The sequence below is a fragment of the Onychostoma macrolepis genome, chromosome 19 (genome assembly GCF_012432095.1).
Source record: "Onychostoma macrolepis isolate SWU-2019 chromosome 19, ASM1243209v1, whole genome shotgun sequence".
NCBI classification, from domain to species: domain Eukaryota; kingdom Metazoa; phylum Chordata; class Actinopteri; order Cypriniformes; family Cyprinidae; genus Onychostoma; species Onychostoma macrolepis.
Genome location: NC_081173.1, coordinates 10,425,659 through 10,443,331, shown reverse-complemented (window position 1 = coordinate 10,443,331; position 17,673 = coordinate 10,425,659).

Sequence of the window (17,673 nt, the reverse complement as noted above, 5' to 3'; positions counted from 1 at the left end):
TGCATTTATTTATTTAACGATTTATTTACATATTCAAACATTTATTTGATTATTTAATTTTGAGTCATTTGGCCCTATATAATAACAAACATAAAAAAGACAATAATATTTATTTATATGTACATAATGCAGTACAAAAAGATAGCTTCGCCCCTTTTTAGCTTCATTATGAATGATGATGTCATGCAGGAAGCTCAGTGTGAGGATGAATTATGTACGATGACTCCTTGCAAAACACCAGTATGTCACAATTGCATATACTGTATCATGTGGGGTCATAAGGTAAGCCAGTCATTCTCTCTCTGTTTTAGGAACAGCTTCATCACACGCATTACTCAATTTCCAACGGACAGCTTCATGTCTATTTTAACTCTGCAGTGTTCAGACATGCCATTGACATTCATAGCAGCTCTTTGCCTCCGTCATGAATTTTCCATCCTGACCCTGTGAGTGTTTAAAGGTTTCAGGGACATCATCAAATGCTGACTTGCTTGGCATGCAACTTTGTTGTTATTTTCAAACTTGGGTCCACCATTAACAAACCGTTGTGGGGAAAGGAAAAGCGCAAACAAATACAATAAAGCTTGTGATATTGATTCTGAGTTACTTGGACCAGTGAGAAATATAAAAAAATAATTTTGTCATCATCATTAGGGGTGAGCTTTGTTCCATTGGTAGTTTCCTATTTAGTAAATTCTTCCATTAAAAAGTGGAAGCAATTGCAGAAACAAACTGTTCAAGATGAATAACCTACTGAAGTACATAAAGTACTGTGGCCAAATATCCTCCCTAGCTGGATTCCTTCTACCTCACAGCAGCCTTACCGAAACTTTCTGTGACGTAACACTCTCTTAGTCAAGCACCGCCATCGTCTATAGGAAGTTTACATTGTACTGTACATTTAATTTCTTTCTGATGACTGTACAGTACATGTGTCACACTGTCATCGTTTCCTCCTCACATAACCAGTACATCCAGTAGACACATAGCCTATTAAGTAATATGACTGTGTGAAAGCAAGATCTGCAGGCTATAACTTGTATCCGTCTCTGTGTAACCCTTGTTGTAAACATTGCATGTTATTCCAAAGAAAAAGGAACTTCCGTGGGATGTTTGATAACCAGCATAAGGCAGATCCCCATTTAAGCATTGTTTTAGTAAATTCATAGGAATCTGGGTTATTTTACTTATGCAACATCCATACAAGCCATTCCTGATGGATGAAGTCAAGTCTCGCCCAGTCGCCCTACATAAACAACACAACAGTGTGAAACCAGAACCGAAATGAGTTACTCAGCACATTGACGACGAGGGAGAGGAATTGGACTGATTTGTTTTCAGTGAGATTTTGCTGCCATCTTGTGGTCATTGGCAATACAGTTCTCATTTTAATTTGAATAAAATGCCTTCTTTTATGTTGCACATACGTTTAACTGGAAATTTGCCAGGAACATATTTTTAGTATAGTGCTATAATTTACTAAACCCAGTTTGTTAACATTAGACTATGGACTATATATATTGCCGACATTATTACTGGAATTAGGCTACTGCAATTGTTCAGACTAAATAAGTTTTTTTTTGAGCCAGTTCAGAGGATATAAGACAATGATGGATTACTCATTCTTTTAAATCAAATTATCATTATTATTATTATTATTATAACGACAAATATTTTCTTCCTTTGCTTATATAACCTTGTATTAGCCTACTATTCTGCCTAATGTACGGTTGTAATTTCTTGCTTTGGGTTTGAGAGATCCCTGGTAGAAATGCTGGATCAAACATACTGTTCATACAAATTCACTTTGGATTTGGTACTGTAAATATCTAACACTAATCATTGCTGAAATCCAGAACAATACCACTCAATCACTGGTGGAAAGCTTTAAAGGGACAGTTCACCAAAAAAAAAATAATAATTCTGACATAATTTACTCACCCTCTATTTGTTCCAAATCTGTAGTTTTAAACACAAAAGAAGATATTTTGAAAAATGTTCATAACCAAACAGTTGACAGTAGCCAGTGACTTCCATAAAATACTATGGAAGTTAGTGGCTACCATCAACTGTTGGGCTACCAACATTCTTCATAATGTATTTATGTGTAAAAACGGACTTTCAAAAATAAACCCACCCTGAGAAATATTCACTTGAGTAAAAAGTGTGACACAATGCTATGCACAGTGTAGGCTGCTACACATGCTGCAATGCAATGCACAATGCACAAATATGTAAATACAATTTATTATTAAAAACAATGGTTTGGAATATATATATATATATATATATATATATATATATATTTTTTTTTTTTGCATGCATGTGTAACATTAAGGATTAGAATATAATATGAATATCGTCTTTTATAATATACAAATTTACATATATACAATATTACATATATATCACCAGCAGGTGGCGTAATTGGACCACAAAGTTTTTCATTCAAAATCTAAAGTCGCCGCATTCGTAATCGACGCCGTGCACTTAATAAGTTTATATTGTGATAATGTGACTGCTGCTGTGTTCAGCTTGACAAACTAAGAAATCTCTGTTACAATGGTAACCAACTAAGTAACTAGTTACTTGCAGTTGCACTAGCTGTATGTTGGAGCTGTTTGCAAACATCATGCATGTTACCTGTGACCTTAAACACCTCCAACACATCTCCTGATACATTATCAGTATCTAGTTGTGAGAAATGTCACAGCCGTAAGAATAATGCAATCACATTTGACATGCATCTTCTTAAATGGGTTCTAGAGAGAGAAAAACACAGAGTCCCAAGCCACCCACTCCAGACCCTTCACACATCTCAGTGCTGGAGAAATCAGCGCTTAGCAGCACAGATGGATCTTACACAACATATCCAGGAAATCAACTTTCAGAAGACTTCTGTCAAGAACTGAAAAATTGCACTTGCTTTTGGTTGATAAATAGACCTTAGTCAGGGTAACAGCATATTTATTTTTTAATTTTGACAGGAAAGAAAATGAGGTTGTGAGGGATAGAAGTACAGTGCGTTCATTGGATTGTGCTATTGTTTAACAACATGCCGATTATTCAATTGATGAAACCTCTTTCCGAAAAAATGTCTCTGCAGAAATAAAACTCCATAAAACAGTTTAAAAGTTGTGAGTTGTGTGAGCTGTGAGTCCAAAATAGAAGTTTTTGTTTACATAATATATGTATGTGTACTGTGTATTTTTAATATTTATATATAAATACACACACATGCATGTATAATAATTCACAAAAATGTTATTTTATGTATTAAACACATTTATTTATAATATAAATTTTATGAATATAAATATAGACATGTCTACACATGTAAATATTTTAAAAATATATACTGTATGTGTGTGTATTTATATATACGTAATAAATATACACAGAACACACATATATTATTTGTATATTACAAAACGTATTTTTGTATGCGAATAATCCCGATTAATCATTTGACAGCACTAATACAGTACATACATATATATATATATATATATATATATATATATATATATGTGACCCTGGTTGACAAAACCAGTCTTAAATGTCAATTTTTCGAAATTGAGATGTATACATCTTTTGAAAGCTGAATAAATAAGCTTTCCATTGATGTATGGTTTGTTAGGATCGGACAATTTGGCTGAGATACAACTATTTGAAAAACTGGAATCTGAGGGTGCAAAAAAATCTAAATACTGAGAAAATCGCCTTTAAAGTTGTCCAAATGAAGTTCTTAGCAATGCATATTACTAATCAAAAATTAAGTTCTGATACATTTACGGTAAGTATAATATATCTTCATGGAACATGATCTTTACTTAATATCCTAATGATTTTTGGCATAAAAGAAAAATTGATAATTTTGACCCATACAATGTATTTTTGGCTATTGCTACAAATATACCCCAGCGACCTAAGACTGGTTTTGTGGTCCAGGGTCACATATATACACATACACAGACATACACGAACACACACTGTATTTACTGTAAAATGAAACTGGGTATTTCAGTATAAATAGTAAGCATAATATTGTTGAAGTGTTCGTCTTGTTGTTAGAATGATTGTTTTGTACAACATAATGGATTACAAGATAATAAACAGGCAAGATTTTAAAACGGTTTCTTCTCAAATCAATAAATTCTGCCCCTGTCATTATTAAAAGCTGTATGATAAGCGAGACAACGGTGCATTATCCCTTAAATGTCCATCTTGTTTGACTTTGTTTGTCTAGGTTCAAATTTGTTTGCTAGGATCCTTGTAGTTGATGAGCTAATAAAATATTTCACCTCAAATCAATATTTTTGTGTCTAATTATTTACTTGAGACGTTTATTTTGTGACAACAGCTGGCTGGATGTACATTATCTCTTGTTTAATGACCAGTAAAGCATTTACTGAAATTGAGCATTGGCAACCAATTTTGTGCTAGTTTGATAGTCTTTTGTATCACTTTGTGGTCTCTTTCCATTCACATAATAAAGTCATTTCAATTAAAAACATATTTCATAAGTGTGATAATCTAAAGCCATCATTGTACAAGAACCCTATTGGCATTTCATCATTATGATTTTGTGCGGATCATCTGATTGTATTCTTACTTGACATAAAACTTCTGATAAATGATGTATGTTATAAATGTTACATCAATGTTTAATAAGTTTTGGTTACATGATCATGTCGGACCCCACACAGAGTGACAGTATAGGCTGGTTGTAAGGAAATCCTTAGGGGCTGAGGCAGAAAAGGCAGTTCTTTGATGAAAGCCTATAGACAGATGAGCAAGTCCAGCTGTCCAGAGCTGCTCGGCATCAGTTTACAGCAACCTAAGTGCCTCCCCAAGAGATCCCAGAGCAAATGGACCCACCGGCCTGCTACCCTTTACCATATGATATGGCACATTCAATCCTCATAACGCTTTTTCATGCAGCCAGGCACACATGGACACACAAATCTTAGAACAAAGTGTTCTTTCTCCATGGAGTATCACTTTATTTTATTGCCTTTGTGTCAGAATTGCAGGGCAGTAAAAGCACATGCCCTCCCCGCAGACACAAACAAACGCATGCATGCTGAAACAGCTGATTCTCTCTCCTCCTCAGGGGGCCTCCGCCTGGTGCCAGACCCAACGGCTGAATGTTGTAATACTGTTATTCTGTAGCGCTTAAATGCCTCAGCTGTCGAAAAATTCAACTCGCCTGCCAAACATCCTGGGACTAGTACAAACTTCAGGGATGTTTTGGTAGTGTTTCTCCTCACCTCTATACTGTCTGAACTGAACTTTCTTTCCACAGAAAGGTCTACTAATTAAATTAACTCACTCAGCTAGCAGCCTTTCTTTACTACAAGAAAGTAAAATGACAAATGAAACCTCTTATATAAAGTCACAGTTGTTTCTCTTAGACTACAATGACATTTGGAGAGAGAGAGAGAGAGAGAGAGAGAGAGCGAAAACAGTGAAAACCTGTTTCTCATACTGTTTCTTTGTTGCAGATGAGTTCTCATCAGTTCCTCAAAATGTGCTCAGATTTCAGAAGATACTTAAAGGGATAGTTCACTCAAAAATTCTGTCATTAATTACTCACCCTCATGTCATTCCAAACCCGTAAGACCTTTGTTCATCTTCAGAACACAAATTAAGATATTTTAAATGAAATCTGAGAGCTCTCAGACCCTCCATAGACAGCAAGGGTCCTAACACAATCAATGCACAGAAACGTAGTAACGACGTCAGTAAAATAGTCCATATGACATCAGGGGTTCAACCGTAATTTTACGAAGCTACGAGAATACTTTTTGTGCACAAAGAAAACAATAATAACATAATTTATTCAGCAATTCTTCTCCCCGAGTTACCGTTTTCCGCCATTTTGGAGAGTATCGCAGAACGTAATCAGTGTTGATTACGTTCAGCATGTGCGCGCTTTCTACTGAACGTAAACAACGCTGATTACGTTGATTACATTCTTAGGTACTCTCCAAAATGGCGGTAGACGGAGAATAATTGTTGAATAAATTATGTTATTAATTATTTTATTCTTTGCGCACAAAAAGTATTCTCGTAGCTTCGTAAAATTACAGTTGAACCCCTGATGTCACATGGACTGTTTTACCGACGTCCTTACTACGTTTCTGTGCGTTGATAGTATCCTTGCTGTCTATGGAGGGTCTGAGAGCTCTCAGATTTCATCAAAAATATCTTAATTTGTGTTCTGAAGATGAATGGAGGTCTTACGGGTTTGGAACGACATGAGTGTGAGTAATTAATGACAGAATTTTCATTTTTGGGTGAACTATCCCTTTAAGTCTGCAATTAGAGGACAGACTCAAAATTTCAATATGAACTTGTTATTAAATAAGAAATTTCTTATTAAATTCTTCAGGGATCACATTTTCTGAACATTTAATTTTCAGACATTTTATGCCAAGGGCACCAAGTGTTGACAAGTGTTTTATAAATTACATTTTATACCAGTGAAAGCAGAATGAAATATTATACAATTATAAAAATTAGTTAATGTGAATGTAAAAAAAAAAAAATTGGTGACCACTAACTTCCATTGTTTGGCCCAAAAAAAGTAAACTGTATACTCTAATGGCATGTAAAATTTGTCTTATTTGTGTTTTGATTTCTTAAATGGAATTTTAAGTAAACATGACTAACAGCTCAATTTATCCTCCTTACAATTTTTAAAAAGAGCCAAAAATAAATAAATAAAGAAATGTGTTAATCCTCAGACTTCTGAAAAACTACAATTTAACAGGGTAAACTATAAGCAGATGATCTGTCATTTGACACACTCATAAGTATGTGAGTATATGGCCCGTTACAGCTGTGTGAGGTCAGGTTGTGTAGTTCTACTTGTAATGGTTTTCTAAGTGGACAGAAGGTCCTCTTCTCCACCTCACCCCGGCCCTCTTCCTGTGCTTTGATCAGCTCGAGGGGGATGGATCAGTGTGTGTGTGTGTGTGACTGATAGAGACAGAAAGAGAGCAGGAAAAAGAAGCATCTGTGTGTAAACTCTCCAGATGTGTGTGTGAGGGTAGAAAGTTACAGGAGGATCAATCACATTCATTGACAGTTCTTATCCGGGATGAGGGCTCACCCGGGGATTCCCATGGGACTCGTACAGTGGTCCATCATGCTGCTGGCAGAAGGGGCTGATGGGATGCAGTGACCGTCCCATCTGTCGGGCACTTTAGCACCTCCACTATCTATCTATCTATCTATCTATCTATCTATCTATCTATCTATCTATCTATCTATCTATCTATCTATCTATCTATCTATCTATCTATCTATCTATCTATCTGTCTATCTGTCTATTTTTATTTATTAAATATGTTTTAGTATTTCAGTGGAAAAGATTTCAACTAAACTTTCAGTTTCAACACTCATGGCAATTTGTGGATATTTCTAATTTTTGAAGAATATGTGGAGTATTACAGTTTTTCTCAGTCGTTTTGGTGCATTTCTCAGACCAGAAATGAAATTCTCAAAACTACTTGTTCAACCTCCACATCATCTAGTTACTTGTGCACATAAAAAAAAAAGCAGTTTCTCATTCTTTTGAACAAGTCGGGATTGCTTTGGTACATTCATGCAACTGATTATGTACATTTGTCTGCGGTTTTCTACATTATCAGTTGCTAATATTATGTTGCTCAAAATGTATTATATAGTTCTCTGTGCAATAGTCTTACCCCTCAAAACATGTAGTTATTAGTTCATCGTACAAGTCATTAAATGCAAAATGGTTGATCTAGTTGTCATTAACTGCCAAGCTAATTTTCTACATATCTCTATTAGACATGAATTGTGAAAGTGAATCTTGACTTTCACTAATGAAGAGAATATAGATCAACTCGTATAAACCAGTTCTCTGAAATAGCTCAAAGGTGCATCTCATGAACCTTCAACTCGAAAGCATACATAGACAGAGCACAACACAAGAGTTACAAATTCTGACAATAGATGAACATCCAGAAAACGACCAGGTCAACAGCCGAGAGGAAGAAGAGGAGTAAGGATGCATGGTGGAAGGGTACAGAGGCCAAGGACAGAGGCGCATATTACAGTAGATGAAATAAAGGCCACTATTGTGGACCATGTTGTCAATCATGGCCTTACAATGGCTGAAGGGTGCAACTAAATATTGGGAGATCGACCATATTCTCAATAATTCAAACATTTTGAAACCAACAACCAATATATCACGTAAAGTACAGTGTAAATTTGTACTTTTAAAATGGATATATGGCATGCATAAGAAGTAGCCTTCTGCATTTCAATACATTAATGTCATCCAAACTGTTTCCATAGTTTACAGCAGGTAATACACTGAGGTCACTGTTATATTGACAATATGACTAAGCATTTTGACTATCTTGTTTGTGAACATTGACACAAGGTCTTTTCATTCTGATGGCACTGATATGTTCATTGACATAAATACTTATTTTTGAGAGATGAACTAAAGATTTTGAGTAAGTTACAGGCTTTTGCAGGTAAATGGTAAGTGGTGCTGTTTGTACAAGAGAAATTGTTTTGAGAAATGCACATACTTCTTTGCAAATATTAAGGACGAATCAAGAAAACTGAAAAACAGAAAAACTGTAAGGGCCAACCATCATGTTCAGTATTTTTCTAGAAATTGTACGCTTTCATACAAATTAAATCATACATTTATACAAAATCACCAATTCGTAAAATAGTTATGAGATCTTTTTATTTATTAAATCTTTTTTTATGTATCACTTCATTTTGGTGAGTTTTTCCACACCATATCAAAGCATTGACTTTGACGTTAACAATATAAGTGAGAATAAGGAAACATTGGTCTTTGGTAAAAAAAAAAAAAAAAAATGTATGCAATGATGTCACTCCCTCAAATATTATGTCAGAAAGATCAAGTCATTATTTTTACTGGGGACTTTTTAAATATTCTTTGTAACTGAAACCTATTCTAAAAATAGGTTTCAAAATAAAATAGATTCCAGATAAATCTGTCAACAAATCTGACTATGCTAATTATCTCTTTATACAGTATGTTTTATAGTATATATTTGAGGGCTTTTCACTTTTATTACACAGGACAGAAGGAGGAGAGACAGTAAAATCTCTGTATACACACACACACACACACACACACACACACACACACACACTCATCAGTAGTAGGATGGGAGACACAATTTCACTGTTTCCTAAAACGACTTACAGCATGAGCAGATTGCTGAATATCAGCACTTTGATTCCTGTGTGTGTGTGTGTGTGTGTGTACACCCTTGCTGACAAAATACGATATTCTTTATGTCTCATCCTTTTGATACATCTAACAACACATCAGAAGTACTTTATGCAGAACCAACCAATCCACTGCGTTGATTTGTTTGTGAGCTTAATTTAACTTTATGCCATGAATTCTACATGCATTGAACAAAGAAAGATTTACTGTCTTTGTGAGGACTGTTTCTGTATAGTGCTTACTCAGCATCTGCTCATTGTTTCTTCATTTAACATTCTGCTGCTGTGTATGGATAGTCAATTGAATGATATTGATACTGGATTCAGCCAGTAAGCCGTCAGGACTGTGATTTATTGGTGCTTATTAGAGAGCATTGATCAGTATTGAGCTGAGAGCCGCATGTACCTGATTGATCAAGCTAGCTGCTCTCTGTAGTGGCCTGGGAGTCATTAGCAGTCCAATAATAATTTGCTTTCAATGAGTGTCTGTCTGAATCAAGACTTTTTCGAGTCAGCCAATAAAGAACTCGCAGAGTGAGCGTTGCTTTTTTGCACAGTGACTGATAAACACACAAGTACACAACTGTACACAAGTACTGAATCATGTTACAGTAATGAAGCCGTGGGCGATGTTGCTGAAGTGTGCGTATCTTTACAATTGAGTGGGTATTTTAGTTTTGTTTTAATGTTTTCTTGTGCTCACCAAAGCTACATTTATTTGATTAAAATATTGTAAATATTGTAAAATATTTTTACCATTTAAAAGAGATTTGTTGTATTTTAATATATTTTGAAATGTCATTTATTTCTATGATGCAAAGCTGAATTTTCAGCATCATTACTCCAGTCTTCAGTGTCACATGATCCTTCAGAAATCATTCTAATATGCTGATTTGCTACTCTTATTTCTTATTTTTATCTAAGTTGAAAACAGGATTCTTTGATGAGTAAAAATGTTTGCAACATTATAAATTTATTTACTGTCTCTTGCATGCTTGTTGAATAAAAGTATTCTTTTTTACAATCTTGCTTGATTTGCACATGATTTGAGATTATTCATTCATGCCTGTAGCACAAACACAAATTCTACTTTAACATCTAAATGTGAGCAATGCTAATAATAATGATTATTTGCTTATACATCAAATATGAATAGGCAAATATAGCACAAAAATAATCTATATAAGAAAAAGATCTTATCTATCTATCTATCTATCTATCTATCTATCTATCTATCTATCTATCTATCTATCTATCTATCTATCTATCTATCTATCTGTCTATCTATCTATCTATCTATCTATCTATCTATCTATCTATCTATCTATCTATCTATCTATCTATCTATCTGTCTGTCTGTCTGTCTGTCTGTCTGTCTGTTAGTTAGAGTTAGTTAGTTTCTCCGCCCCATAACAAAGCATTGACTTTGACATTAACAATATAAGTGAGAATAAGGAAACACTGGTATTTGTTCAAAATGTATGTAATGATGTCACTTCCTTCAAATATTATGTCAGAAAGATCGTCATTATTTTTACTTAGGTTTTTTTTTTTTCTCAGTCGATTTGACACTTTTCTCCGATGCAATGTACTTGTTCTCAAAACAATTAGCACAGCCATCCAAACACAAAATGACCTTAACCAAACAGTTCAACTTTACTGCAAACTGAAGCACAGCATTTCTTTCTAGTAATGCATTTATTCAAAGTAAATATTAACATCAAATCTATAGGTGTGTTCTCTGTTGATTATAAAACACATTCAGCTGTAGATGCACAAATACACTAATCAAAATACGTTTATTGCAATTCCTCAACAGGGAGTTTTGTTTTATATATATTGTGTATATCTAAACAAAATAAAAATTGTTATCCAGCACCTGCTATCACCCATGAGAAAATAACTAATCGCGTCTTTAAACTTAAAATCTTTTTGTGCCACCTTTAGCAGCAAGAACTGCAAACAAACTTCTCTGATAACTACGGCTCAAGTCTTTTACAGAACAGTGGTGTATGTGTATATATGTGTGTATGTATATACTGTGTATATATATATATAGTGAGGAAAAAAGTTGTTTGATCCCCTGCTGATTTTGTACGTTTGCCCACTGACAAAGAAATGATCAGTCTATAATTGTAATGGTAGGTTAACAGTGAGAGACAGAATAACAACAAAAAAATGTAGAAAAAAGCATTTCAAAAAAGTTATACATTGATTTGCATTTTAATGAGTCAAATAAGTATTTGACCCCTTCGCAAAACATGACTTAGTACTTGGTGGCAAAACCCTTGTTGGCAATCACAGAGGTCAGATGTTTCTTGTAGTTAGCCACCAGGTTTGCACACATCTCAGGAGGGATTTTGTCCCACTCCTCTTTGCAGATCCTCTCCAAGTCATTAAGGTTTCGAGGCTGACGTTTGGCAACTCGAACCTTCAGCTCCCTCCACAGATTTTCTATGGGATGAAGGTCTGGAGACTGGCTAGGCCACTCCAGGACCTTAATGTGCGTCTTCTTGAGCCACTCCTTTTGTTGCCTTGGCCGTGTGTTTTGGGTCATTGTCATGCTGGAATAACATCCACGACCCATTTTCAATGCCCTGACCCTGACGGTACATGGCCCTGTCCATCGTCCCTTTGATGCGGTGCAGTTGTCCCGTCCCCTTAGCAGAAAAACACCACCAAAGCATGATGTTTCCACCTCCATGTTTGATGGTGGGGATGGTGTTCTTGGGGTCATAGGCAGCATTCCTGCTCCTCCAAACACGGCGAGTTGAGATGATGCCAAAGAGCTGGATTTTGGTCTCATCTGAACACAACACTTTCACCCAGTTCTCCTCTGAATCATTGGCAAACTTCAGACGGGCTGTACATGTGCTTTCTTGAGCAGGGGGACCTTGCGGGCGCAGCAGGATTTCAGTCCTTCACAGCATAGTTACCAATTGTTTTCTTGGTGACTATGGTCCCAGCTGCTTTGAGATCACTGACAAGATCCTCCCGTGTAGTTCTGGGCTGATTCCTCATCGTTCTCATGATCAATGAAACTCCACGAGGTGAGATCTTGCACGGAGCCCCAGTCCGAGGGATATTGACAGTTATTTTGTGTTTCTTCCATTTGCGAATAATCGCACCAACTGTTGGGACCTTTTCACCAAGCTGCTTGGAAATGGTCTTGTAGCCCATTCCAGCCTTGTGTAGGTCTACAATCTTGTCCCTGACATCCAGCTCTTTGGTCTTGACCATGGTGGAGAGTTTGGAATCTGATTGATCGATTGCTTCTGGACAGGTGTCTTTTATACAGGTAACAAACTGAGATTAGGAGCACTCCCTTTAAGAGAGCGCTCCTAATCTCAGCTCCTTACCTGTATAAAAGACACCTGGGAGCCAGAAATCTCGCTGATTGATAGGGGATCAAATACTTATTTCACTCATTAAAATGCAAATCAATTTATAACTTTTTGGAAATGTTTTTTTCTGGATTTTTTTGTTGTTATTCTATCTCTCACTGTTCAAATAAACCTACCATTAAAATTATAGACTTTGTCAGTGGGCAAACGTGCAAAATCAGTAGGGGATCAAGTAATATTTTTTCCCCACTGTATATATATATCCTCCTGTCTCAACATCTCCACAGGCCTCTTCCTTTGTGGCTGGTGTTGTTATTCTGGACCATGCTCCTGTTTCATTAAAAATAATCTTGATTGTCCACCTGAATGATCTCAAATGTCAATTCTGAAAAACGTTTGGAAATTTACCGTAAATAACAGAAGTTGTCCTAGGAGGACTAAAAATGTGTACCATCAACAATCATAGTACAAAACGTCTCTAAAGGAGAGGCCATGATTTCTAACATGGTAAATTAGGGTAATTCTGATTTCATTTGAAATTTTTGTGTACCTTCTACTTCTCCTTCCACCCTGTTGTCCACTTTCTCTCTGTCCATATCTTCTTACAGTTTCTGCTCTTGCTCTTTCCACTACACCAATGCCCTTCTCTCTACACATCTCTTCTCCCTCTCCTTCTCCTCTCCTCTTTTCTCACATCTTCCTCTCTGCTCATCTTTTTCTACTTGTTCCACTCTTCTTCTTCTTCTCTCTTATTACACCCCTTTCTCCACCCACTCCACTGCCTTATAGACTTACACCTCTTTCTTTACGCCCCCCCCCCCCATTTTTATTTTTATTTATATTATATTATTATTATTATTATCATTATAATTTTTTGCATATTCTATTTGCATATTTGCATATGACAGAGTTCTGTTTGTTGTGTTTGGACAAATGGTACATAAATGTTTGTGATTTGTGTAAAGCCTTTTTTCAGATATTTTAAAGTATTGGTTGGTTGTATTACAGTTTTTCTCAGTCGTTTTGGTGCATTTCTCAGATCAGAAATGAAATTCTTAAAACTACTTGTTCAGCCTCCACATCATCTAGTCACTTGTGAACATCATAAAAGCAGTTTATTCATTTGAACATAGTTGCGATTGCTTTGGTACATTTATGCAGTTGATTATGTACATTGTCTGCTGTTTCCTACATTATCAGTTGCTAATGTCATGTTGCTCGAAGTGTATTATATAGTTCTCTGTGCTATAGTATTACCCCTCAAAACATGTAGTTATTAGTTCATCGTACAAGTCATTAAATGCAAAATGATCTAGTTGTCATTAACTGCCAAGCTAATTTTCTACACATCTCTATTAGACATGAATTGTGAAAGTGAATCTTGACTTTCACTAATGAAGAGAATATAGATCAACTCGTATAAACCAGTTCTCTGAAATAGCTCAAAGGTGCATCTCATGAACCTTCAACTCGAAAGCATACATAGACAGAGCACAACACAAGACAGAGTCTTACCCCTCAAAACATCTAGTCATTAGTTCATCGTACAAGTCATTAAATGCAAAATGGTTGATCTAGTTGTCATAAACTGTCGTTCTACACATTTCTATTAGACTTTTTGTAAATTTGCCATGAATTGTGCAGGTGAATCTTGACTTTCACTAATGAAGAGAAAAACTGTAACTATTATGAAAACATTAGAGAGTTTTGTGCACATTGTTTTGAGAAAATGATTTGCGTGATTTGTAATTTGTATGAAATGAATGAAAACCTACAATCTGTTTAGGACAATTACAAAGTGTTCAGATCACTGTGTTAACTGTTTTGAGAACAGTGACCTGAGTTTGGAGAAGTTTGTCAAATCGATTGAGAAAAACTGTAATATTCTTTGTAAAAGATTACATGTATTCAGTGGAATAGTGATAATAGCAGGGCTGCCAGAAAAATACTTTAAAAATTATGTTTCAAAGTAAAATACATTTAGAATAGAATATATTTTTTTGCATCACATCACAAACAATCTAACAATACTCATTATCTCTATATGTTTTTTAGTATATATTTGTGGGCTTTTCACTTTTATTACACGGGACAGTGGGAGGAGAGAGAGGAAAATCTCTGTACACACACACACACACACCTTAACATTCCACCTTACAGTAACATCCAAATGTGAGCAATGCTATTTTTTGCTTATACAGCAAATATGGATAGGCAACTGCATATAGCACAAAAAAAAGCCCTTTTCACACAAGCTTAAGTTCATTTTACAGTACACTAACTGCGTCCCTCTGGAGTAACCAAGGTTAAGGACCTTACTGGCACACTGGTAAGAAACAGTGGAAATCAACTAAGTCACAATTTCTTGTGATAAAATCAGCAACATTTCTTTTACAAAAGCCCTGATCTTCTCGAGTAGCATAAGAAGGTTCCTTCCATCCCCCTTTTTACAACACCATGTGCATTTATTGGGCTATTACCGAGTGAGTGATTGATTGGTGTCCCACAAGATGCATGACATCAGTCCTCCTGCATCATTGATGTACATGGCCTCCCTACGGCCTGTAACGACGTTCCTGGAAAAGGCTGGTCAGAGTTTTTGGAGGAGGTGTAGGCTTGAGTGCTTCACTATGGGTCAAGAGGCTATTGGCTATTGGAGGGCTTTGAATTGAGAGAGCATTCTGGGGATGGGATCTATAGATCAATGCAGAGGATTGTATGGATGTCTTGAATTCCTGTAGAGTGGTCTGCCCCATGGCCCCACCCTCTCCTGCTGAGGTGGCCCATCTCTCTGGGGTGACTGGCTGCTAATGTGCTAATGTGCCCTGCTTGACTTCTCCCTAAAGCCAACAATGCCCTCTACTCCTCACTGTTTCACAGACATATGCTGGAGAGACAATGGAGAGGGTTTGTGTGGGTGGGTGGGACGCGGATGAGTTGAGGTATCTTCAGCTTGTGTTAACCTGGAGGGCTCTTGGGTGGGAAAGACGGTGTTGTCAGTGTTAACCATTGTTGGGACTCAAATGTGAATGTTGAGACTCTGAAACAGAGGCAGGCCATGGGAGGAGAAGGAGAAGCTCCCCTGGTTGTCTGAAAGGCCAAAGGGCCCGTCATTCCCCCAGGCTATAATGAATATCACATAAGTGCAACAGATTGTGGGGTGTCTCCAAAACAGTGAGACTTGCACAGAAGAACACAAAACACAATGCAGAAAGCTTCACTGACTCCACTATTCATGAGTTTTATTCATCCTCTCTAGAGACTCGCATTACTCATGAATGTTAAGATGATGTTAATCAGACAATGATGTGTTAAGGAAGGAATATCTATCTATCTATCTATCTGTTTTTGTTTTAAAAGGTCTGCCATAATTTTATTTGTCCACACTAAAAATGCCAAGGTCCTGTTCTTAGCTATTTATAAGATAAGCCACTTCCAGTCAAGACCCCCCACATGGATAAATGTTTTTAGCACAGCAATTTGGAACTTTTTTTGTGTAATGTAGATAACTTTGATCCTCCTTGGTAAAATGCAAACATGGGTGCTCGCGGTCACACACACTCGCATTTGTGGTTTACGGGGACTCTCCATGGGTGTAATGGTTTTTATACTGTACAGACCGTATGTTCTATTGCCCTACACCAACCCTACATCTAAACCTACCCCTTACAGGAAACTTTTTGCATTTTTAGATTTTCAGATAAACATCATTTACTATTTTTAATTCATTTTTTTCCCTCGTGGGGACCGCTGGCCGGTCCCCACAATGTCAAAAATTTCAGGTTTTATTATCCTTGTGGGGACATTCGGTCCCCACAATGTAGCATAAACAAGTACACACACACACACACATTTCCCCTATATAAAGATTGAGTCTCTGGCAACCAAACAGTTGTTTTATCCCACTATGAGTACAGACAGAGGAAGCAATAGTCTTCTGGCAAGGCAACAACTGTTTTCTTTGGCCCAGCTGTGCTTGTATTACAATGAAGGCAACCCTCTAACTTTAACAAATGAAGGGGTCAGGTGGAAACTATTCTTATTCTAATTTGAAGAAGAAAAAAAGAGCAATGCATGCGAAACACTGTAGAGTGGAGATTGTCATAATGTTTCTTTTAACTAAAAATGTCTGTGCCCTTATTGTTAAGGGCATGGACTTGTGGTTACAACTAAAGTGAGAGACCAAATTTACTGTCTTTTACCACCTTTCATGCAATTTTTATTTGCAGTACTGGCAGACTGCGGGAAATCTTACAGAACAAGAAAAACATGTAAGTCTCATTGAGTTTAAATATCAGCAACAGCTAAAAACATTCAATAAAAATAGATCTCTGCTGATAGAAATTGCACACTCTAAAAAAGCTTTGTCAAATAACCCAAATGAGATTCAATTGAGATGGTCCTCACTGCAGAACACAAGATCCAGCGGGTGTGGTTGGATCTAGATCCAACTCCTCCTGTCAGGGATCTGGAAGGAGGACCCAATAGCAGAATGAATGACAAAGGTTTATTAACAAAACAGACTGATACAGGAGGGTAGTGACGTGCACATGTAACAAAAAAACACGGTAAACAAAGAGACAGCTGGGGAGGACCACTGGAACGGTCTCGGACAGCAACTGGCAGATTACAATGGCAGCAAAAGGAGCGGCAAGACCAGGCAGATAGAGAGGACCAAACAAGGCACCATAGAGCAGAGCGCAGATACTTGTTGACTGCCGACTCCGAAGCAGACCAAGTGCCAGGCATGGAGAACCAGTGGCAGGACTCACAGGAACAGGTCAGGACAGGACCTCTAACACAAGAGACAAGACTCCACAGGCACACAAATTACTCCAAAGCAGGCAGGGGATAAATAAAGCAAAAGAACTAATAAAAAGGAGGGTAACATAAGAAATCATTACTCATTTAACCAAGACAACTAACTTAAAATATAGCAAACAAATGCAAAACAAGGAGCAAGACAAGAACACAAGACCAACAAGGCGACAAACACGTACTCAGCCACATCCACAGGCAGAGACAAAGACAGTGACAGAGGGGGTGAGAATGACAACAAACCAGCAAA